This window comes from Phyllobates terribilis, unplaced genomic scaffold (assembly GCF_046119375.1).
Source record: "Phyllobates terribilis strain yellow unplaced genomic scaffold, ASM4611937v1 Scaffold_4__5_contigs__length_816908805, whole genome shotgun sequence".
In the NCBI taxonomy this organism is placed as follows: Eukaryota; Metazoa; Chordata; class Amphibia; order Anura; family Dendrobatidae; genus Phyllobates; species Phyllobates terribilis.
The window spans coordinates 116,827,121-116,853,158 of record NW_027362764.1 but is presented as its reverse complement, the minus strand read 5'-3'; positions in this window follow the sequence as shown (position 1 = coordinate 116,853,158).

Sequence of the window (26,038 nt, the reverse complement as noted above, 5' to 3'; positions counted from 1 at the left end):
ACACTGCTTCTTCCTGCCTGTTGGGGTACTCTGCCTCCCTCCCCGTGTGCTGCTGGCCTCACTCTGCATGTCCTCCTTCCACGTTGGGTCAGTTACTAGATCATCCACCACCTCCTCCTCTTCCACTTGTGCACCACGATCCTCCTCCTCACTTCCTGGCAATTGTGTCTCGTCATCGTCCACCTCTTGTGACAGATTGCCAACGTCGACTTCCTGTGGCCATGGCTGTTCAAATATTTGGGCATCGCAACATGGGATCTCCTCTTCCACCTCTTCAAGCGTATCAGGCGAGGGGCCCAAATATGGAAATGGGCCAGTGAACAGCTCTTCAGAGTGTCCAAGTGTGGGATCACTCGCTGTCTGACGACACTCGGCATGGTGGGAGGAAGGAGCATCAGGGTGAGGAGGAGTATGCGGTCGAGACTCACGGCTACTAAGAGTTGACCGTGTGGAAGACAGACCGGAGATGGTGGTGCCCAGGTAACTGGAAGTATTATCTGCTATCCAATTAATAACCTGTTCACACTGATCAGTTCTCAATACTGGTGTTGTTCTGTGCTTCCCTAGTAATTCGGTCAAGAAGTGGGAGCGAGAAGATGTGGCTGTTGGTTGTGGCACATTTTCACCTTGGCCACGCCCCCGTCCTCTGCACGAACCATCACCAGAACGTCCACTTCCACGTCCCTTGCCACGCGCCTTGCCCATTGTAAATGAAGTAAAATAGCTTACACTTGCACTATCAATGGAAAAAGGGTAATAAAGAGTAGATTAGAACCGTGGAAGAGAAAAACCACAGTTATTGTTTACTGGGGTATACCACACTTTTTTAAATAGAGATATTTGCGGCTGAACAGTGAGCGACACACTCAAACTGCTTTTTTTTTTGATACCAAAGGCCCAAAACTGGATAGTACAGCGATTTGACCCGTGGAACTGCGAAACCACACTGGGATGTCGGCCCTACACAAGACTATTTTCAACAGATATATTTTTGTGTCACAACAGTCAGGAGACACTACTGTTTTTCTTTACGGAAAAAACTACCAAAAGCTGAATAATAGAGATTTTTTACCGTGGGATGGCAAAACCACAGTTATTGTTTACTGGGGTATACCACACTTTTTTAAATAGAGATATTTGCGGCTGAACAGTGAGCGACACACTCAAACTGGTTTTTTTTTAGATACAAATGGCCCAAAATGGATAATACAGAGGTTTGAACCGTGGAAGTGCAAAACAACACTTCTGTTTCTCTAGCCTACACCAGACTATTTTCAACAGTTATATTTGTGTCTGAAAAATCAGAGACACACTTTTTTTTGGGGGGGGGGACACACACCAAAAGGTTAATAAGACGGGTATTTGTACAGTGTGAAGGAGGAAAAAAAAAGGAGGATTTAGATGAAAAAAAAAGGATTTTTCGTGGCCCCCGACACCTGGTGCTAAGTCCAGCAATTTCAGCAACAGGAGCAGCACACAGGACTGTAATGCAGCGTTTGCTGGTATAACCACTGTGTCTCCTATACAGCCTGCCTGCCTGGTATCTGGGATGGATATTAGTCCTGAAAAGGACTGTTTGTTTGTTCTGGCAGCCTTTACAGACCCTACACTAACTATTTCGCAGTTTATATCTCTCCCTAAATCAGCAGCGCTGTTCCTACACTGTCTAATCCGGAGCGACTGTGTCCAAGATGGCTGCGCCCCGTTTTAAATACTCGAGGTGACGCTGTGCGGCCAGCCAATCACTGTAATGCCCACAACCAACATGGCTGCAGCATTACAGTGACTGGCTGGCAATCCCTGCATGTTCATTGGCTCTGTAAAGAGCGCCAAACATGCAGGGCGGAGACCCGAGCTCCCGCCCGATTAACCCGGAAATGCTCAGTGCTCGCCGAGCATCCCGAGTAGCGTGATGCTCGGGCGAGTACCGAGCAGTGTCGAGCATGTTCGCTCAACACTAGTACTGAGGTGTGCTGACTGGCCCACCCGCCTCTTCAGATTCAGAGAGACAAAGCGGTGGCGCATCACTGCATACTACCTCTTCTTCAAATTCTAGAATTCTGCTTGGCTGGCCCCCTTTTTCCAAGCCAAGAGATTCAGAGAACAGAAGTAGAGATGGCTCCTGTCCAGGGCTGTCTGACTACCTGGGCAATTTGGCAGGTGGCGAAGAGACAGATGGGTGCACTTCAGTGCTCAGGACCTGAGAGGATCTGGAACTAATTGAAGTCGATGCGTTAGCTTCCATCCATCCGACAACGGCTTCAATTTGGTCCTCCCACAACAGTGGGGTATGGCGAGCTCCTACAAAGCTGCGCATAAAGGACTGTTCCCTGGTAAAACTGGGGGATGCTGAGTCACTGGTGCCCGCAGCAGGCACAGAATCCCCACATCCTCTCCCTGCAGGCACAGAATCCCCACGTCCACTAATGCAAAAAAGCACAATGTATGAGGCAGTGACGCACGCTGAGCAGACTACAACCGGAAGTGGCTGCAGCACACACTACAGCATGAGCTGCACTCACACACAGAGACCTCGCAGACAGCCGTGAACAGTGCAGAGAACTGTGCACTAGCACTGCAAGGCAAAAGAAAGCTTTACAAAGTAGCCTGGGTAAAGCACATTAAAGCAAATAGGTAGCTAAAACTGTCCCTCAGAACAGCAGCATCCTATCCCTAACTGAATTCACAGCAGAGTGAACCCAAAATGGCGGCGGCGGCTTTTATAGTGCATCATGACATCATTTCAGCAGCCAATCACAGCCATGCCATTAGTTAACATGGCTAACATGCCTAACAGGATGTGCCCACACTTCTTAGGATCCTCATTGGCTGAATAAAATGAAACTGGCTCATTGCATTATGGGAACGTCCGATTCCGGTATTCGATATTCTAAAAGTATTGGAACTCAGTATCGGAATTCCAATACCGCGAATATCGGTCGATACCCGATATTTCAGTATCGGAATGCTCAACACTATATACAAGTACAAACAAGATGGAAATGTCCAGCCATCATACCTCTCAGGAAGGAGACGGGTTCTGTGTCCCAGAGATGAACGTGCTTTGGTCCAACATGTGCATATCAACCCAAGGACCAAAGTAAAAAACCTTGTGAAGATGATCGTGGAAGCTGGTAAGATTGTGTCAGTAACCACAGTGAAGCGAGCACTGTATCAACATGGGCTAAAATGCCACTCTGCCAGGAAGAAGCCATTACTCCAAAAGAAACATAAAAAAGACAGATTAATGTTTGCAAATGCACACATTAACACAGACTTTAATTTTTGGAGACATGTCCTGTGGTCTGATGAAACTAAAATTGAACATTTTGGACATAAAGACCATCGTTATGTTTGGAGGAAAAAGGGAGAAGCTTGGAAGCCTAAGAACATCATCCCAACTGTGAAACACAGGAAGGGGGGGGCAGCATCATGTTGAAGGGTTGTTTTGCTGCAGGAGGGACTGGTGTACAAAATACATGGCATCATGAGAAAATAAGATTACAGTTGTGCTCAAAAGTTTACATACCCCGGCAGAATTTTTCCTTTCTTGGCCTTGTTTCAAGAGAATATGAATGATAACAGAAAAACTTTTTCTCCACTCATGGTTATTGGTTGGGTGAAGCCATTTATTGTCAAACTACTGTGTTTTCTGTTTTTAAATCTTAATGACAACCAAAAACATCCAAATGACCCTGATCAAAAGTTCACATACCCCAGTTCTTAATACAGTGTATTGGCCCCTCTAACATCAATGACAGATTGAAGTCTTTTGTGGTAGGTGTGGATGAGGTTCTTTAATTTCTCAGATGGTAAAGCTGCCCATTCTTCTTGTCAAAAAGCCTCCAGTTCCTGTAAATTCCTGGGCTGTCAAGCATGAACTGCGCGCTTGAGATCTCCCCAGAGTGGCTCAATGATATTGAGGTCAGGAGACTGAGATGGCCACTCCAGAACCTTCACTTTGTTCTGCTATAGCCAATGACAGGTCGACTTTGCCTTTTGTTTTTTATCGTTGTCATGTTTAAACGTCCAAGTACGTCCCATTCGCAGCTTCCGGGCTGATGAGGGCAAATTTGTCTCCAGTATTTGCTGATAAACTGCTGCATTCATCTTTCGTTCAACTTTTACCAAGTTTCCTGTGCCTTTGTAGCTCACACATCCCCAAAACATCAGCGATCCACCTCCATGCTTTACTGTAGGAATGGTGTTCCATTCATCATAGGCCTTGTTGACCTCTCTCCAAATGTAACGTTTATGGTGGTGGCCAAAAAGTTACATTTTGGTCTAATCACTCCAAACTACGTTGTACCAGAAGGCTTGAGGCTTGTCTCTGTGCTGTTTGGCAAATTGTAGGTGAGATATTTTGTGGCATTTGTGCAGTAATGGCTTTCTTCTGGTGACTCGACCATGCAGCCCATTTTTCTTCAAGTGCCTCCTTATTGTGCAACTTGAAACAGCCACACCGCTAGCTTTCAGAGAGTCCTGAATTTCAGCTGATGTTATTTGTGGGTTTTTCTTTGCATGATGAAAAAATGTCCTGACAGTTGTGGCCGAAATCTTTGTTGGTCTACCTGACCGTGGTTTGGTTTTTACAGAGCCCCTGATTTTCCATTTGTTAATCACAGTTTGAACGCTGCTGACTGGCATTATCAATTCCTTGGATATTTTTTTGTATCCCTTTCCTGTGTTATATAGTTCAACTACCTTTTCCCACAGATCTGTTGACAATTCTTTTGCTTTCACCATGACTCACAATCCAGAAACATCAGTGGCTGGATGAAAGATGCAAGAGTCTGTCTGGATCCCAGAAACTCACTCAGATTTTATGCACACACACTGATTACAAGCAAACAGGTCACAGGTGAGGATGTTACCTTTAGTAGCCATTCAAACCCATTTGTGTAAAATTCTGTGCATGTTATCAGTCCAAAATCACCAGGGTATGTGAACTTTTGGATGTTTTTTGCTGTCATTAAGATTTAAAAAGAGAAAACACAGTAGTTTGACAATGAATTTCTTCACTCAACCAATAACCATGAGTGGAGAAAAAGTTTTTTTGTTATCATTCATATTCTCTGAAACAAGGCCAAGAAATGAAAAATTCTGATGGGGTATGTAAACTTTTGAGCACAAATGTATGTAACAATACTGAAGCAACATTTCAAGACATCAGCCAGTAAGTTAATGCTTGGGCAGAAATGGGTCTTTCAAATGGACAATGGCCTAAAGCATACTGCCAAAATGGTAACAAAGTGGCTTAAGGATAACAAAGTCAATGTTTTGAAGTGGCCATCCCAAAGCCCTGATCCCAATCCTATTGAAAATTTATGTGCAAAGCTGAAAAGGCAGGTGTGAGCAAGGCGACCTACAAACCTGGATCAGTTACACCAGCTTTGTCAGGAGGAATGGGCCCAAATTTCGACCAAATGTGGAAGGAGATCCCAAACGTTTCACCCAAGTCATTCAGTTTAAGGGCAATGGTACCAAATACTAATGAAATGTATGTAAACTTCTGACTTTGCAGTAAGTAATAAAAATGCCTTACATTCTCTCTCTCTCATTATTCTGGCATTTGGCAAATATTTAAAATTATGGTAATCCTAATTGACCTTAAACAGGAAAGGTTTATTCTAATTTCATGTCAGATATTGAGAAAAACCTGCATATGTGTCATTTTATATAGTTTATGGAAACTTCTGGTTTCAACTGTATATATTGGATGGGTGAGCTGTATCCATAAACTTTCTTATTCTACAGAGCAGTGTCATCGTCGCACATTACATAGGCATGAAATTGCTGACGCCTATCTCTGGTTTGAGCAGTGCACCATTGACTCCTTTGGTCATGATGGTATTTAGGAACATCATTTTTGCAGTGTTGGCAGATGAAGGAATTATCATTTTAGTATGGCTCTTTTTTATCATTTTATGCTATTGACCAATTTTTTATGAACTTCATTCTCGATCTTAACAATTTCTAACTTGTTATTTACACATGTGAAACAATTAGCTTAGTGTGGGTTCATAATGATGACAAGAAAAAGTGGTGACAGTACTCTGTTATAACGTCCAACCCTTTCAACTCTTATTCCAAACCTCCATATTTTTTACATCCTCCTTAATGCATTTTTAATAGTTCAGTTTTTCAGCCGTTAGTCAGGACAAGGACAAGGCAGGACAAGAGAGGGGCGCAACTTAGGTCAATACAATATTTTGTAATTCTGTTCATTTATCATGCTTTGAGGTCTTGAAAGATCTCAGAACTCAAAAGGGAATATCTGGCATTAGGCTTAAAATCTGCAATCACTTACATGCCGTCACATGCTTACTAGATGGGCACTGCCTCGCTCAATGTCAGTGTATTGAGCAAGGCCAGAAAAATCTAGTTGTAATTTGTCCGGAAGTATGCAAATGACTGCCAATTGCTGTTGACAGCACCGTAGAATCCTTACAGCACGCAGTGCGTGCGATGTGAGGATTCGCAAGTCTGCATTCACATACTGAAGACTTTTAGCGTAAGGCCGAACAACCCCTTTCAGTCTCTTTTCAGGGCGTGTTCGAATCTCATCAGCCCGAATAAGATCTACCAGTCGATATGTGCACATCTGCCCTAAACAAATTTTTAATACAGGCTAATTGTACTTTTGGAAATATTTCTTCTCCAATAAATGACAAAAAAAAAATAGCAACTTGGTCTTCATTTAATCAGTTCTTTTTGTAGATACCGATCCATTGCAAATCTACTGTATGTTCCTTATAGTCCATGAACTATTGTACAGTAGTGATATAGTACTATATAGTACACTGTGCACAGAGTGCAGTCTGATATTTCGCTCATCCTGTATTACTGCATCATGAAACAACAAGATTTGCTTGCAATCTGTAACTAGCGATGAGCAAATAAATTTGAGAATTGAATTCTACACAAATTTTTCAAAAATGCTCATAAAAAGATGTAGTAAACTGTGCCAGGGTGTCCGACTCCAGTAAGCATACACGCCCGACAATGATGCACGACAGAGGACTGGTTTACTCTGTCTGCACCATCATAGTCTATAGCCCCATCAGTGCACATGCCGAATCCCATTTTGCGGGACTGTTCGAACGTAAGCCCTGACAGGACCAATGAATGGGTGCTAAAACGCAGTGTGGAAGCACCCTTACTGCATGGATTCAGCAAAGTGGAGGCTGTTGACATTATTTAACTGAACTGTAAAATGCGATAAAAAGGTTAAAAAAGTAATACTTATATTCACCTCTCCATCACATCTGCTCCTCACCGCCACCTGTTCTTTTTACATCTTCTGATCCTTGCCACTCTCACTAAAATCTGAAAGCCTCTCAAACTGAGCAGGGACATCGGCTCTGATGAGGCCCATTACAGCACATTGTAACTTAACATTGTGACTTTGCGCATGCTTGCAGAAAACCCTCCTGGGCCTCATCAGAGCCAGAGATCCTGGGTTAATTTGAGATGCCTGAGGATTTCAGTGTGATTGTTGGGAATCAGAAGATGCGACTGGGACTGGATGAGTGATGGAGCCGAGTGGTGAGGTAAGTATAAGAATTTTTTTCATTTTTACATAATAATAATCAGGGACATTAAATTCGCAGAAAACAACTCAAATTTTCTGGCAAAATCCACGCAAACAAGCGAATTAGAATTTTGCCTGCTCCTTTGTTTTCTATCTGTAGCCTTAGAGACACCGAGGACAGCAATTCAGTGAAAATTGCATAACCTGAGCTGTATTTTTCAGCCTCCAAATGTTTACATACAACCAATTAAATGGGTTGTCCAGTCTAAAATGACAAGTCGGCAGTCACTTTATGTGGCTGCAGACTTGTGAATCCTCTCAGCGCATGCACTGACCATACTAGATTGTTTCCGGTGCACTCAATGCAAGTATATTGCGCAAGGACAAAAACAGTCTAGTTGGGTTTTGACCGGGAGTATGCATACTTGCAGTCACGTGACCACCATTCCCGGCACGGACACCGACGAATCCTCACAGCACTGTGCGCTGTGAGGATTCACAAGACTGCAGTCACGTAGAAGGACTGCAGAGTTGTCATTTTTGACCAGACAACCTCTTTAAGACCAACACACACATTAGTATAAATTCTGCCAACAGTCTAATGTGTATGGTGGCCTCCAAACTCTCCTCTGATAGATGATATCGGGGAAGAGAGGGATTCGTTCTGCAGAATTTAAACATCCCTTCCTTTTGTTCTCCAGATGATAGAGGTCTCCACGAAAAGAGTCTTGTAGCAGCTCTCTCATAAAGAACACAGAAACGTTCATTCCATTATATGGGGGAGGTGGGAGAGATAGGTGTCTAATGTCAATGGGGATCTTAAGACTTTGAAGCATAAATTTTTTTGTCAATGAAACAAATACACTGCAAATGTGTAGCCTGTGTAATAGCTTTACACAGTAAGATTTGCACAAGAGCCCAACTTTTATCAATATTTCTAGAATGTAATATTTTTCTTACCTGTGCTAATAACTTCACAGACTTTAGTATTGGGAAAACAATATATGAAGATGTGTTAACAGTAATAATCATTTTTATTTATATAGCGCCAACATATTCCGCAGCACTTTACAACAGTATAAGGTATATTTGCCTTTTTAAAGCTTGGTAGAAAATTCCATGGCAACATACTGTGAAACATGTACTAATGAGACAGTTCTTTCATGTTCATCTCTGGCAGTCCAGGCACATGTGCACACTGAGAGGTAGGTAGTTGTCTACTCAGTTGCTTAAATTGACATTTGTCGATATAATTTCTACTTTTTTCTTTATTACATTAAAGCATGTTTCCAGTGATTTATTTAAAATCCTCCTGGGATACTCAACTCTGTGCCTCAGCCAGTAAATTTAAATTTCTAATAAAGAATTAAAAATGAGTGCTCCGCGTTGTTATATCCATTCTTCATTCTGCAGAAGCCATTCATTTAGGTTTGAGGCAGACTGAAAGGAGAAGGAAGGAAGAAAAGGAGGAAGGGAAGAGTGAAATGGAAAAGAGGGGATAATATTCTTATCAGAATGTGGTTGAGGGTAAGTGGGCAACTGCTGGGGTATCCACCAATCCCAAAAATATGACTTTAAAATGTTTTTAGGAAAGGCCAGTAGCCACTCGTGTAATCCATCCAGATTATAACTTTTAATGTTGTGATAAACCGTTAACCTCTTTCCAATGCGGCCAATGTTAATTTTTTGCATTTTTGCTTTTTCTTCCCTTTCTTCTGTGGCGCCCTGCTGTGCATTAGTGCCACAGATCCTACCTACCACCTCTGTATTCAAGTTACATAATTGGCCCCGGGAATGACACAAATGAGAACACAGCTGAAGATTTAGACATTTGTGTGTCACAACAGGAATTGCATGTGTGGCGCCCAGCTGTGCTTGGTACCACAGATCCTAGGAGGGTGTATTAAAGGATTCATCCACCAGAGGGCTCTCTAAGCACACATACACCTCCACCTTCCACCTCAGACCACCAGAAGGAGCCCGTTAGGGATATAAAAAGGGAAGGTGGAGCTAGGCAGTCAGTTCCTCTGGAGAGTTCAGCAAGTACAGGTCTGAATACAGAGTCGAGCTCAGTCTTGAGAACAGAGTCCCTGCTCAGAGCCAGAGAGGGACAGAGTTCTCAGTTCAGTTCCTCTAGTGAGAAAGCCTAGAGTGATGCTCAAGTTAGTGAGCCCAAGGCGTGGCGACTCCATAAGAGCAGTGAAGAGTAGCGAGGCCTACTGCCAGTGTGAAGCCTAGTGAGGGCCCGAGCGTGGCCGAAGGCAAGTGGAGTGAGCGAGCTACATAGGGGGCAGAGGAGCTTTACCAGCTCACCCCATAACCATATACCGGACACCGGGTCCGTGTCTGCAAGGATCTCTAGGATCAGCAGAAACAACCGGAACCCCTGGCGAACTACATGTCCCAGGTTTACCAGAAGCTGATACGTACCAGAGCCAGGAGTCACAGTGGCCCCACAAGCAGGGAGAGTGACCTCCAACAGAAGGCCCTACCACAAGGTCAGCCGGTGCAAGACAGAGACTAGTTAGGCCTAGCTCCAGGCGGGTCATAAACTTACCAGGAAAAGGCAAGAAACAGGAGGCCCTACACCCGCTCACTGGGGAGAGTCCTGAAATGCACCCCTCACCCTACAGTGCTCCGGATTGTGCCTTGAATACCACCAGTAAAAGGTACTGAAGTGACTATCGTGTCTGTCCCTGTTCTTACTCTGACCCGGCTGGGTCTCCTCTGTCCTGCATCCCTGCATTCCCTATTCCTACGCTGCCCTGAGGCCCAGCTCCACCTGTGGGGAGCTACACCATCTTAGCTGCCAGAACACCGGCCTCAGAGGACTGCTGCAGTGCTGGTGGTCCTCACCAGAAACCGCAGGTGGCGTCACGAACATTCCCCTTTCCCAAATAAACTTTCCCCCCCTTTCTGTCAAGAGTGACCCCAGGGTACGGGCCCGGGAGCCAGCCACTGCGGCATCCCCCAGCACCATTAACTAGGCCTGGGCGCCGAGTCTCCCCCATCCCCTGGGCGCGTCACTTCCAAGAGCTATAAATGTTTTACTTTTCCGTTCACATAGAGAGACATGAGAGCTTGTTTTATGGGGTACAAGTAGTAGTTTTGAATGTAATAACAACTGCAAGAGGTAGTAATGGTGGTTGTAACCCCCCCTTCATGTAAAATAATCTCTGGAGGCAGAGTTATCTGACGCGCCCCTGGGGCCGTGGGGTACTCGGTAGCCGGGCCGGTCTGTTCTTTTAGGATAGTCACGTGGCCCCGGGCGGTCAATAACAAAGGAAAAGAGGGGAATAAAGTTTTGGGGATAAAGTTTCATGACGCCACCCGTGGTATGCGGCTATAGGTGGCCGCCGCTGCTGTTCAGATCCACTGGGGCCGTTGGTGACACAGCAGAGATGGTTCAGCTCTCCACGGGTAGAGCTAGGCCACAGGGCAGTTAAATAGGAGATTTTAGGTGTTGGTGTAGTGCAAGGCAGGTGACACAGTAATTAAGTCAAGGACACAGCGGGGTGCAGTCTTCAAGTTTTTACTCACAGTTCTTACAGTGCTCCAGGTTACAACTGCTAGCCATGTTATAACAGCCCACTGAGTCTTGTGTCCTCCGGGGAAGTGATCCAGCCAACTCTCAGATAATTGGGTGCACTTGATCAGGACCCCCTTCTTGTGTACCTTCCCAGGTCATCTCTCTGTGCTGGCTCTCGCCCTAATGCCCTGCGCCTCGCACACAGTGTCCCGAGCCAGTGGCCGCGGGCCTTGTTGGGCGACGTCCTCTCTGTCCCCTGGGTCCTATATGGCCACCTTTTCAAGGAATGTGTGTGGTTTTGCCTACAGCACTTAGAGATACCGCAGCCTCCGGTTGGCTAGCTAAGTCTTGCAGTCCTCCACTAGTCTGGAGCCGGTCCCCTACTGCAACCTGATCTCTTCACAGTCGGCGTGAACTCGGGCGCATGGGTAGACTCCGCACTTCCCATGCCCCTAAGATCCTTTCTCTGTTTCTGGAGCCCTTCTCTCTGACTCCCTTGCTCCTCTCGTTCTTTCTCTTACTGGGCCCCTCTGACTGGACCCTCACTCTTCAAAGGTCCTCACTCACTGCGCTCTTACTCCTAGGACCCCTTCTCTCTTCACTCCCTGTGACAGACTCCTGTCACCAACTGCTCTGACTGACTAACTGACTCTTCAACGGTCCTCACTCACTGCGCTCTTGCTCCTAGGACCTAGGACCAGAACCCTTCTAGATCTTTCTACCCTTCCTTTTATACCCTCTTTCATGTGACCCATGTCACCAAATGTCACTCTACGTGGTCCCCTCTACCTTCAGTCCTTCCTTCAGTGCTCCCCTAAACTACTTACTCCACCCACCTCCTCTACCTAATTCCCCCCTCCAAACAGAGACAGGGACTGTGCTCTCCCTCAGGGCAATCCCGCCCTTCCCTACTGGAGTGATGTGGTGTTGGATGTGGGTGTGTGGGTCCCGGGTAGTGCTCCCTCCTTACCCGAGAGTGGGGTACCACACCTCTGGCTGAGATGCAGTACCTCTGTGGCAACTGGACCCACAGGGGAGCCACATATCTTTCAGGCAGTGTCCTCCCCAGAGCCTTGAAGAGGTCATTTATATAAGGGGATAAAAGATGATTTATCCACAACAAGGCATCTGATATGAGGCACACAGGCATCACTCCCCTCTGCAGTCTATAACCTATATGCCCATTGTAATAGTTTAGATAGGTCAGTTGAGAGCTAGCAACAACCAGCAGGACCCAGCTACAACCATCTACAGTTCAGAGAACATTGGTCAGAAGCGGTATTCATGAAAAAAGAATTGCGGCCAAAATAGCCATAACTTTGACATGGAAACAAAGTCACGTAAGTCAACTATGCACAAAAACTTAGCGACTGGTTTGCCAAAAAATGACAACAGATGCCCTGGAATAATGAGTCAAAATTTGAATGCAACAAAAGGCAGTTTGTTTGCCAAAGGGTTGTAGAGCAGTACAATAATGAGTGTCTGCAGACAATAGTGAAGCATAATGAATATTCCTTGCAAGTTCGGACTTGCATTACAGCAAATGGAGTTGGGGATTTGGTTAGGATTATTGGTGTCCTCAATGCTAAGAAATACAGGCAGATACTTATCCATCATGCAATTCCATCAGGGAGGCTCTAAATTTATTCTGCAGCAGGACAACGACCGCAGACATATAGCCAAGATAATTAAAAAATTTCTTCAGTGTAAATAAGGACAAAGTGTCCTGGTAGTGATGATGTGGACCGAGCTGTGATCTCAACATCATCAAGTCTGTTGAGGATTACATTAAGAGGCAAAACGTTTGTGTAAGTCTACATTCACAGAAGGTCTGTTTTTAGTTTTCTCCAAGATATTTGGAACAACTTCCCTGCTGAATTTCTTCAAAAATTGTTCGCAAATACACCTAGAGGAATTGATGCTGTTTTGAAGGGATAGTGTGGTCACCTCAAATATTGATTTGATTTAGATTTCTGTTTTTTTTTTTTCATTTACTATGTATTTTGTAAGTTGATAAAAAATAAATGATTAACACTTCTATTTTTGAAAGCATTCCTACTTGCTGTACCTGTCTAAAACTTTTTCATAGTATTGTACAGTATATTATTTGGTTTTATTAATTTTATAGAGCTAGTTACTTCAATAGAACCTGACAATTGCATCCTTATCATTTGGATTCTTTCCAACAGATGATATAACATTGGTTTCTCATATTTGATAGTTTTGAGTTTATGTATAGCTAAAACATGAAGAAATGTAGCTGTCCCAAATATGTTATAGGTGATTAACTATATCAATATAATTATTCCAGGAATTGATGATAGCCCAGAAAGTCTGGAGTTGATTAAAATATTTTTGACATTGGTACATTTTTGGAATTTATATGAATTAGCAGAATGTGTTTGTGTGGCACCCCAGGGGTCTGGTTACCACAGTAATAGAAATATTACGTCTGAGAGCAAGTGGGAGGTCTCCTGGTCAGGAGCCCTTAAACATGCAAAACCTCCTGTCCCAGAGCAGATAGGGGAGGAACCTGCCCTATATAAACTGGATCTGGGATGGGGTTAGTTCAGTCAGAACCTGGAGTTTGTTCCAGACACAGGGAAAGTAACTGTTAGAACCTTGCTCTTAGGTTTTTTTTCCTTTGCTGGTCACATGACCTTGTTGGCCTATTTAATCCTGCTCCGCCCTTCTGGCTTTGCTGGACTTCATTGTATATCTACTTTCTAGCTAGCCTGTGCTCTGTGTCTTGCTCTGTTAGTTTGCTTGGTCTACTGACCTCTATGTTCTATATATTTTGTTTGTTCGTCTGTCTGCTACTATTTCTGTTAGGAGGTGTCCCATATTCCTCCCAGTCCTTAGTACTTGTAGGGATTCCTTCCCCACATCTATAGGTCTCCGTACAGACTAGCTTAGGACTTTAGCAGGTCTGATCGCAGGATCAGGTTCCCTGTTACATCGTAGGGATTAAGCTGAGTTCTATCGTAGGGACAGATCTCCTCTCTTTCCTTAGCTCTGGTAGCAGAACACAACAATAACAGCAAAGAGCTCTGTAGGAGCAGGAGCTGAAGACCAGGGACTTGAGCTAAGCGGAGTTTGTCCTGGCAGAAGACGCTAAAAACAGGACACAGGAGTCCGAGGCTGTGGGGACTGATATATACCCAGCAGCAGAAACCCGCCGGCAGGGGATTTCAGGTCCTCTGGCCATAGAAGCCCGGAGGCTCAGTCACGAGCAAGGGACCAGCACCGCCATCGAGGAGCGGGGGCTATCAGAAGGCCCCAAGTCACCAGCCATACGGGTGAGCACCACACGGTACACTCAGGGACGTGGGCTACTTCCACTCGCTTACAGCAAGGTAGCCAGGAAGAATGCAGATAGACGGGGAGGCCTACAACTCCACCTGGCCAGGGGAACTCCAGTTTGCTCACAGACTGACCAGGCCTCTTATGCTAGCCAGTACTCCCGGGAGGGTATGCCTTATCATCATCAGTAAAGACCCTGAACTGCACTGCAAAGCCTCCGAGTCATTCCTGCTGCGCTCGTGCACCATCACTCCCATCATCCACGCTCGCTACCCAGAGGCTATACTCCTCCCGTGGGGAGTTATACTACACTCTGCTGCCCTCCGAACATCAGCCTCAGAGGTCTGCTCAGCAGCGGCGGTTCTTATTGACCGCAATCCACGGGTGGCGTAGTCGGATATTGCATTATACTGATATAGAGACTGCCACAATATTGGTCTGGCCACCCTGAGCCACTGGACCGGGTCGCCACTACTACTCCCAGCATTGCCCTGAAGTCCGGTCCCGGGTGCCCCACGGACCAGGGGGTGAGTCATTTTCAGATAGCTATCTTGACTGTGTTGGAAAACAAATTGTACAAAAGTGATTTTATATTTTTAGATTTAGTGGGTTGTTATTTGTTTTGCATTATATAGACCATAATTCATTAAAAAAAATATTCAGATGTGATAATCAATAACATTTTACACACTAATGAGATATACAGTACAGACCAAAAGTTTGGACACACCTCATTTAAAGATTTTTCTGTATTTTCATGACTTTGAAAATTGTACATTGAAGGCATCAAAACTATGAATTAACACATGTGGAATAGTATACTTTACAAAAAAGTGTGAAACAACTGAAAATATGTCTTATATTCTAGGTTCTTCAAAGTAGCCACCTTTTGCTTTCATGACTGCTTTGCACACTCTTGGCATTCTCTTGATGAGCTTCAAGAGGTAGTCACCGGAAACTGTTTTCACTTCACAGGTGTGCCCTGTCAGGTTTAATAAGTGGGATTTCTTGCCTTATAAATGGGGTTGGGACCATCAGTTGTGTTGTGCAGAAGTCTGATGGATACACAGCTGATAGTCCTACTGAATAGACTGTTAGCTGCTTTTTTCTTGCCATAATACAAATTCTAAGTAAAGAAAAACGAGTGGCCATCATTACTTTAAGAAATGAAGGTCAGTCAGTCTGAAAAATTGGGCAAACTTTGAAAGTGTCCCCAAGTGCAGTTGCAAAAACCATCAAGCGCTACAAAGAAACTGGCTCACATGAGGACCGCCCCAGGAAAGGAAGACCAAGAGTCACCTCTGCTTCTGAGGATGTTTATCCGAGTCACCAGCCTCAGAAATCGCCGGTTAACAGCAGCTCAGATTAGAGACCAGGTCAATGCCACACAGAGTTCTAGCAGCAGACACATCTCTTCAACAACTGTTAAGAGGAGACTGGCCTTCATGGTAAAATAGCTGCTAGGAAACCACTGCTAAGGACAGGCAACAAGCAGAAGAGACTTGTTTGGGCTCAAGAACACAAGGAATGGACATTAGACCAGTGGAAATCTATGCTTTGGTCTGATGAGTCCAAATTTGAGATCTTTGGTTCCAACCACCGTGTCTTTGTGCGACGCAGAAAAGGTGAACAGATGGACTCTACATGCCTGGTTCCCACCGTGAAGCATTGAGGAGGAGGTGTGATGGTGTGGGGTGCTTTTCTGGTGACACTGTTGGGAATTTATTCAAAATTGAAGGCATACTGAACCAGCATGGCTACCACAGCATCTTGCAGCGGTATGCTACTCCATCTGGTTTGCATTTAGATGGACCATCATTTATTTTTCAACAGGACAATGACCCCAAACACACCTCCAGGCTGTGTAAGGGCTATTTGACCAAGAGGGAGAGTGATGGGGTGCTACGCCAGATGACCTGGCCTCCACAGTCACCAGACCTGAACCCAATCGAGATGGTTTGGGGTCAGCTGGACCGCAGAGTGAAGGCAAAAGGGCCAACAAGTGCTATGCATCTCTGGCAACTCCTTCAAGATAGTTGGAAGACCATTTCCGGTGACTACCTCTTGAAGCTCATCAAGAGAATGCCAAGAGTGTGCAAAGCAGTCATCAAAGTAAAAGGTGGCTACTTTGAAGAACCTAGAATATAAGACATATTTTCAGTTGTTTCACACTTTTTTGTTAAGTATATAATTCCACATGTGTTAATTCATAGTTTTGATGCCTTCAGTGTGAATGTACAATTTTCATAGTCATGAAAATACAGAAAAATCTTTAAATGAAAAGGTGTGTCCAAACTTTTGGTCTGTACTGTATTTCATACAGACATAGTGTACAATCAAAACATATCTATCGTTAATCCTTATAAATTATGCAAATGAACTATCAAGAAAGAAAAAAGAAAGAAAGAAGTGTTCTACCAGAAAACTAGTTTCTGGAGATATCTAATTAGTATAATTTTCCCATGAAGCATTGTCTGTAATACTCCAAACATAGCTAGTCTCTTAAAGGGAGTCACTCACAGCCAACCAGACTCTTCTCTACACTGATGAGGGGAAAAAACCCTAAAACATGTCTGTAGATAAGTTACTAGCTTGTCAAATATCACTGGTCATTGAAAAGGCTCATTAAAATGCTTAAATATTGATATAAAGGCTTGCTGCCTCTCCTTGGTGGTACTTGCAAGTAGAGATGAGCGTTGTTCGACTCGAACTGTTCGCCAATCTCAATTTCGAGCTGTTTTGGGAGGTGTTCGAGCCGTTCGGCGAACACGAACGATTTGAGAAAAATTCGGCTGTTCGAGGTTATGTTCGATAACTGTTCGTGCACCAAAATCATAACTGGATTTTTTCTCAGTAATGATGAAAATTAATGTTAATACGCAGTTTGAGTGTACAGCGGGGTGGGGAGAGGGGCAGGGGATGGATCTCTGCAGGAATAATGAAGATCTCCATTTTTTTTTCTCTTTCCCGCATTTACAGTGGGGAGGTGCAATCTGTCAGCCTATCAGCAGCGCACACACGGAGCGAAGAGCTTTTTTTCACACAAGCAAGGGCATGTGTCATTGGCAGTGTATGTCACATGTCCTTGCCCTATAAGACCAAGCCATTTTTCCCGTCGCCACCATTTTCTCACTGCTGCAGCTGCGTATTAGACGGCACCGCTGTTGCTGTGTGCGCTATACCTTGTTAATTTCAAGCCAATTTTCGCACAAATCTACAGATGGCTTGGGAGTAGGGAATAATTGTGATTGCAGTCCTTTTAAGGACTAGGTTACAGCATTTCCTACGACTTTTATCAGGCAGGTATGTGCTCTTAAATAGATAGATTGTGGGAGTAAAGACTAATTGTAATTGCAGTCCTTTTCAGGACTAGGTTACATCAGTTCCTATCAGTTTTTGCCAGGCAGGTCTGTGCCAGTGCTGTGCAAGTTTTTTTCACAGCATTTGGCTGAATCTAGCAAAGCTAATCCTTTTTGGCCTATTGCAGAGTGTGTTAGTCAGTGGAGTAGCCTATCTGTGTTGCAAGATATACCACCTGTGTATAGAATACCAATTTTTTTACTGCACCTAGTGAAGTAAAATCTTTTGGGCATAGCATCATTCTATTAGTCCATCTATACTGACCTCCATCAGGTTGCAAATTGAATATAATTTTTTTCTGCATCTAGCTCTGAAAAAATATTTGGGCTTCTAGCAGTGTGTGGGACTTGTTCTATTAGTCCATCTATACTGACCTCCATCAGGTTGCAAACTGAATATAATTTTTTTCTGCATCTAGCTCTGAAAAAATATTTGGCCTTCTAGCAGTGTGTGGGACTTGTTCTATTAGTCCATCTATACTGACCTCCATCACGCTGCAAATTCAAAATAATTTTTTGTCTGCATCTAGCTCTGAAAAAATATTTGGCCTTCTAGCAGTGTGTGGGATTTTCTCTATTAGTCCATCTATACTGACCTCCATCAGGTTGCAAATTAAAAATTAATTTTTATCTGCATCTAGCTCTGAAAAAATATTTGGCCTTCTAGCAGTGTGTGGGACTTTCTCTATTAGTCCATTTATATACTGACCTCCATCAGGTTGCAAATTAAAAATAATTTTTTGTCTGCATCTAGCTCTGAAAAAATATTTGGCCTTCTAGCAGTGTGTGGGACTTTCTCTATTAGTCCATCTATACTGACCTCCATCAGGTTGCAAATTCAAAATAATTTTTTGTCTGCATCTAGCTCTGAAAAAATATTTGGCCTTCTAGCAGTGTGTGGGACTTTCTCTATTAGTCCATCTATACTGACCTCCATCAGGCTGCAAATTAAAAATAATTTTTATCTGCATCTACCTCTGAAAAAATATTTGGCCTTCTAGCTGTGTGTGGGACTTGTTCTATTAGTCCATCTATACTGACTTCCATCAGGTTGCAAACTGAATATAATTTTTTTCTGCATCTAGTTCTGAAAAAATATTTGGCCTTCTAGCAGTGTGTGGGACTTTCTCTATTAGTCCATCTATACTGACCTCCATCAGGTTGCAAATTAAAAATAATTTTTTGTCTGCATCTAGCTCTGAAAAAATATTTGGCCTTCTAGCAGTGTATGGGACTTTCTCTATTAGTCCATCTATACTGACCTCCATCAGGTTGCAAACTGAATATATTTTTTTTCTGCATCTACCTCTGAAAAAATATTTGGGCTTCTAGCTGTGTGTAGGACTTGTTCTATTAGTCCATCTATACTGACCTCCATCAGGTTGCAAACTGAATACAATTTTTTTCTGCATCTACCTCTGAAAAAATATTTGGGCTTCTAGCTGTGTGTGGGACTTGTTCTATTAGTCCATCTATACTGACCTCCATCAGGTTGCAAATTGAATATAATTTTTTTCTGCATCTAACCCAGCCAATAGTTTTGGCCTAATACCACAGTTTGGCCACTCAGCTCTGCTCGGTTCCCATCCATTGTTTTTTTTGTGCAAACAACTCCAGAGTTGTGAATTAGTTAACCACCAAAATGAGTGGAAAAAGGCCTGCTGCTGGTGGAAAGGGGAATAGGCGTGTTGGGAAGGGGAAAAAAGGCTGTGTCCATGGGGTAGGTGTTAAAGCAACAGTAACATCTGCAGAAGAAAGACCATCTTCCAGCCAAACTAAAATGTCTACTTCTTTTAGCGGACAATGTGATAAGATCTCTTTCTTACGGCCACGCCAATCGCTACAAATTCCAGATGAGGCACAAAAACAGCAGGTGCTTCAACGGATATCAAGTGCTCCTTTAAGTGGGCTCTCCTCCACATCAACTTCAACATCACAAATACTCCAGTCCTCAAAGGTGTCACCCCAATCGCAGTTGCTTCCTCACAGCTCCCAAATCTCCAGCTGCCCGTCTGAGTATGAGGTAGAACAGATGGTTGAGTCTGCAGAGCTGTTTACTCATACTATAGCCTGGGAATCAGAGGTCGACTCCAGCGCTTCTGTGAATCCAGACGAGTAAAAGATCCGCACTGATGCCCAGAATCTTTATGAGTCGGATCCAGGACCAGACGCAGAAGGTTCTAACCATAATGTAGACCCTCATTCCCAAACTGTAACTCCTGTTGGTGGAAACAATGAGGAAGACGATGATGAGACTCAAATACCTGATTGGAGCGACAACTTTAGTTTTTTGTCAGGGCAGGAACAGGTTGGCTCTGAGGATGACGGGTGTGATAACGCACAGGGTGATGATGATGAGGTTGGAGATCCCACTTACTGTCAACCCACAGTCAGCCAAGAGATGAGGTCAGCAGAGGAGGTGGAGGAAGATGCTAGTGACGACGAGGTCAGGTTGCGCCTTCCTGGACAGAGACGTAGTACTGGAAGCACGTCAACAACTGCATCCTCAAACACAACTCTGCCTCTCACCACAAGTCGTGGTGGCTCTTCAGGTCGCATGGGTGCTAAGCCTTGCATAGCCTGGGCATTTTTTCAGATCGATAAAGATGACCCAACTCGTGTTATCTGTAACATTTGTCAGCAAAAGCTAAGTAGAGGCCAAAAAATACATAGTTTGAGTACTTCATGCATGAACCGGCACATGGACATGAAGCATAAGTTGCAGTGGGAAGCTCAGTGTGCTACAATGCGGCCTAGCCGGCCGGGCCAACCACCGTCTGCCATATCTTGTGCATCCGCGGCCTCTTCATCCTCTGTGACTGGGGGGACAGCAGTCACACCTGTTTTGGGGCGCAGACCTGCCACCTCTTTACCCGCAACAGCCAGCGTGATTGGCAGGTCATCATTTTCTTTGGAGGTGGTAACACCAGCTGGTGTTGAGCGCTGTCCGACATCGATAGCACCACCTTTGGATCAAGGCAACCTAACATGTCTGCCTGCATCTTCCTCACAGACCGGCAGTTTGCCGGGGACACCTTTATCAACCCCGCCTAAGCACAATAGCCAGCCCTCGGTCCCTCAGATGTGGACAAGTAAAAGACCATTTCCTCCTAGCCATGAGAAAGCTAAGAGGTTGAATTTCACCATCTGCAAGCTCTTGGCTACAGAAATGCTGCCTTTCCGCCTGGTGGACACAGAGGATTTTCGAGACCTTATGTCCGTAGCAGTGCCCCAGTACCAGATGCCCAGTCGGCACTACTTCTCAAAGAAAGGTGTGCCTGCGCTCCACCAGCATGTCGCACACAACATCACCGCTTCTTTGAGAAACTCTGTGTGTGACAGGGTGCATTTCACCACAGACACTTGGACGAGTAGGCATGGACAGGGGCGTTACATGTCGCTGACTGGGCACTGGGTAACTATGGTGACAGCAGGACAAGGGGCTGCTGTCCAAGTCTTGCCGTCCCCACGAGTTGTGCGTCAATCCTCTTTATGTCAAAGTTCCTCCACTGCTTCTGCCTCCTCAACCTCCTCTCGGTCTTCCACCTGCACCCAAAGCCTGTCTGGTCATGCCACAAGCTTTCTAACTGCGCAGAAGGGATCCTGCACACCTCCTTACAATGCTGGCAGTAGGGCTCAACGTCATCAGGCGGTTTTTACTTTGAAATGTCTGGGAAATGTGAGTCACACAGCTGAGGAGTTGTGGTCAGCTCTGGAGAACCAATTTCATGAATGGTTGTCTCCACTGGACCTGAAACCAGGGAAGGCCGTGTGCGACAATGCTGCAAACCTGGGTGCGGCCCTTCGCCGGGGCAATGTCACACACGTGCCTTGTATGGCTCACGTGTTGAACCTGGTTGTCCAGCAATTTTTAGCCCACTATCCCACACTAGATGGCCTTCTGCAGAGGGCACGGTCGCTGTGTGCTCACTTCCGCCGTTCGCATCCCGCAGCTCAGCGACTTACATCTCTACAGAATCGTTGGGCCTGCCACTTCACCGGCTAAAATGCGATGTGCCTACCCAGTGGAATTCAACTCTGCACATGTTGCAGCGACTGTGGCAGCACCGACAAGCCCTGGTGCAATACGTTCTGACGTATAGCCTGGGCCAACGAGATCCAGAGGTGGGGCAAATCACGCTGGAGGAGTGGTCTCAGATCAGGGACCTATGCACCCTTCTGCACAGTTTTGAAATGGCGACGAAGATGTTTAGTGCTGATGATGCCATTATCAGCATGACTATTCCGGTGATTTACATGCTGGAGCACATGTTAAACAGAATTCGGAGTCAGGTGGTGGCACAAGAGGAGGTGGAGGAAGTAGAGGAGGAGGAGTTGTATGCGGAAGGGCTAACATCTGCAAGGTCCAGACGGTCGGCAGCACCAAGGCGGCAGGCATGTGAGGGTGGGGGAGATGGTTTTACCAGGGTGCATGGTAGCAGCCAAACTAGTGAGGAAGGTGCAGGAGCCCAGGAAGAAGTGGAGGACGAACTGATGGAAGACTCATCAGATGAGGGAGACCTTGATCACATTTCTGTTGTGCGAGGTTGGGGGGAGAGGACAGAGGAAGGAAGCATGATTGTTACCTCGCCACCAACACAACAGGGACTTGGTGCTCCTGGATGCGCAACACACATGAGTGCCTTCTTGCTGCACTACCTGCAACATGACCCTCGAATTGTGAGAATTAGAAATAATCCTGACTACTGGGTTGCCACACTGTTAGATCCCCGGTACAAAAGTAAATTTGCAGAAATTATTCCTGCCATCGAAAGGGATGCACGCATGCAGGAGTATCAGCAGAGACTGTTGCAGAATCTTACATGTGCTTTTCCACAAAATACCAGTGGTGCACGTAGTGAATCTCACAGTTCCAACTTGCCAACCGTGGGACCGTCAAGTGTTCAGCACTCAAACCGTAACAGAACCACAGTATCTGCTGGTAACATCAATTTTGCGGAATCATTTCACCACTTTTTTAGCCCATCCTTTGCAAGGCCACAGGAGACAAGAAGTCTGACACATAGTCAACGCCTAGAGACGATGGTACAGGAGTATCTCCAAGTAAACATTGAAGCCATGACTGTGTCACTGGACCCTTGCTCTTTTTGGGCTTCCAATCTGGATAAATGGCCGGAGCTAGCCACTTACGCCTTGGAGATCTTGTCATGCCCCGCAGCCAGCGTTCTGTCTGAACGTGTGTTCAGCGCTGCTGGTGGTGTGCTGACAGATAAGCGCACGTGGCTCTCCACTGATAATGTAGACAGACTCAAGTTCATAAAGATGAACAAATCATGGATCCGAAACGACTTTTCTACCCCTGTGTCATCCTGGGGAGAGTAAAAGCTTGATGATTGGTTAAAATCACCCCACCAACCATTTTAAGCTTTCAAATTACTAATCATGTTTATCTGTATCTTGGCTGGAAAATAATTTGGGCTTTTTAGCAGTGTGCAGCACTGATTCTATTAGGCCATCTATAATAAGCTCCACCAGATTTAAAATTACTAATCATGTTTATCTGTATCTTGACTGGAAAATAATTTGAGCTTTGTAGCAGTGTGCAGCACTGATCCTATTAGGCCATCTATACTAAGCTCCACCAGATTTAAAATTAATAATAATTTTTAGCTGCATCTAGCCCGGAAAATAATTTTGGGGCTCCGAGATGCGCAAGACACATAAGTGCCTTCTTGCTGCACTACCTGCAACATGACCCTCATATTGTCAGAATTCGAAGTAATCATGACTACTGGGTTGCCACACTCTTAGATACCCCAAACTTTTCGATCAACCTTTTCAATTTAATAAAGACCAAAAAAATGTTCATTTTTGAAATTATAAGCATTAGCAGGTTATTAGAAACTGAGATCAAACAGTTTTCAACTCAAAACTTTATTCTAGGTGATGTTACATTTTAACATAGGACCCCTTGTTCGAAAGGAGCTTCTGAACTCTCTCGTCCATTGAATTTGTCAGGTTTTGGATGGTTTCTGCTTCAATTGTTTTGCATGAGGACAGAATACCCTCCCAGAGCTGTTGCTTAGATGTGAACTGCCTCCCGCCATCATAGACACTCCATTTGATGATGCTCCAGAGGTTCTGAATGGGGTAGAGGTCAGGGGAGCATGGGGGTCACACCATAAGTTTGTCCCCTTTTATGCCCATATCAGCCAGAGATGCAGATGTTTTATGTGCAGCATGAGATGGTGCATTATCATGCAAAAAAATGATCTTGCTGTGAAATACACGGTTCTTCTTCTTGAACCATGGCAGGAAGTGCTGTTTGAGAAAATCCACATACATTATGGAGTTCATCTTTAGCGCCTTCAGGGATCCTAAAGGGGCCGACAATCTCTCTCCCCATGATTCCAGCCCAAAACATTACTCCACCTCCTCCTTGTTGGCGCTGTAGCTGTGTTTGCGTGGGGTGTCCATCAACCAGCCATCCTCCACTCCATCCATCTGGACCATCGAGCGCTGCACGGCACTCATCCGTGAACAAAACAGTTTTGAAATCAGTCTTCATGTAATGTTTGGCCCACTGGAGCCGTTTCTGCTTGTGTGAAGTGGATAGAGGAGGTCGACAGGATGGCGTATGCACAGCTGCAAACCTCTGAAGGACCCTGCATCTTGTTGTTCGGGGGACGTTGGAGGCACCAGCAGCTTCAAAAACTTGTCTGCTGCTATGACAAGGCTTTTTTGCCGCTGCTCTTTTAACCTGACGTAATTGCCTGTAGGAAAGAGTCCTCAATTTGCCCTTATCAGCACGCACACGTGTGTACTGTGAATCAGCTACATACTTCTTGATTGCCAAGACACTTCATCCTGATCATCGCACAATGTTGATTGTAGTCATGCCTTGACCTAAACACTCCACAATTTGTTGCTTCTCAGCAGCCGACACATCCTTTTTCTTTCCCATTTTGGCAGAAAATGTAGGCTGCTTAATAATGTGAGACAGCCTTCTTAAGTAGTCTTGCCTTTCATTGGACACACCTGCCAAACTAATTAGCACAGGTGTCAGCAATTGCTTACAGTGATATAAAGAGCCCTGGCACACATCACCATCAATGAGTTTAACTGACAAACAAACAAATTCTTCCCTTATCACTCCTAAACAATTTTTGCATAATAATTTGGAACACAGTGTACATGTGCTTTTCCACAAAACACCAGTGGTTCACGTAGTGAATCTTACAGTTCTAACTTGCCAACCGTGGTCTGTATGGAGTTGTTCAATAAAGGGCCCAAAATTAAGATAACATAGATGGGAGAGGTCTCTATGAATAGGAATTCCTAAGTATTTGATACCCTGTGAGGGCCAGGCAAAGGGAAAGTTGGACTGGATGGAATCCTATATGGATTTGGGGAGGGAGACATCGAGGGCCTCAGACTTCGCTGCATTGATTTTAAAATTTGACCATGTAACAAAGTGATCTATTTCAGCCATAACAGCATGGATGGATATATGTGATTGAGTGATATATACTAGGACATCATCAGCAAATAGAGAGCACTTGTACTCGGTGCCTCCCACCTCAATCCACCTAATATTGGGGTTATGGCGAATTGATGAGAGCAGGTGCTCCGTCACTAGGATGTATAAGAGAGGGGACAGAGGACATCCCTGCCTTGTCCCATTGGTGATTGTGAAAGGTGATGAAAATGTTCTGATGCACCCCCTGGGCCTTGGGACACCCGGAGCCGGACCCTTTTTGGTGGATGCTGGTGGTTGTAGTCTTCGTGGCGGCGACCCGGTTCCGTGGCTCAGGGTGGTCAAACCAGTGGCGGAACTATTTATGTGGTTTTGATGTTTAAATGTCCGACTACGCCACCCGTGGATTGCGGTCAGAGTGAACCGCCGCTGCAGGGCAGACCGCTGAGGCTGGTGTTGTGGGTGCAGCACAGCGTAGCATAACTCCCCACGGGAGGAGTATAGCCTCAGGGCAGTGTATGCGGAGGATGGGGGTGATGGTGCAGGGCAGCAGCAGTAAGGACACGGAGTCAGTGATGCAGTCCAGGGTCTTTACTCACAGTTCTTATTATCCAGACCACGTCTGCAGGTAACGGCTGCCCACGTCGTACTGTGCTCACCAGGTGAGGGGCTCAGACAACTCCCAGATAACTTTGGAGCACTTCACAGGACCCCCTTTGTGTGTCCTTTGTCTGGCCTTTCTTACCAACCCTTCTGTCCGGCTGCCTCGGGCCTCCTCTTGGTAAACTTGGCACCAGTTTCCCTGACCCAGGTGTAGCGAGGGGCTGCGCCACATAAAATGTCACAGCCTCCGGTTTCTAGCTGAGGGTCGTTTC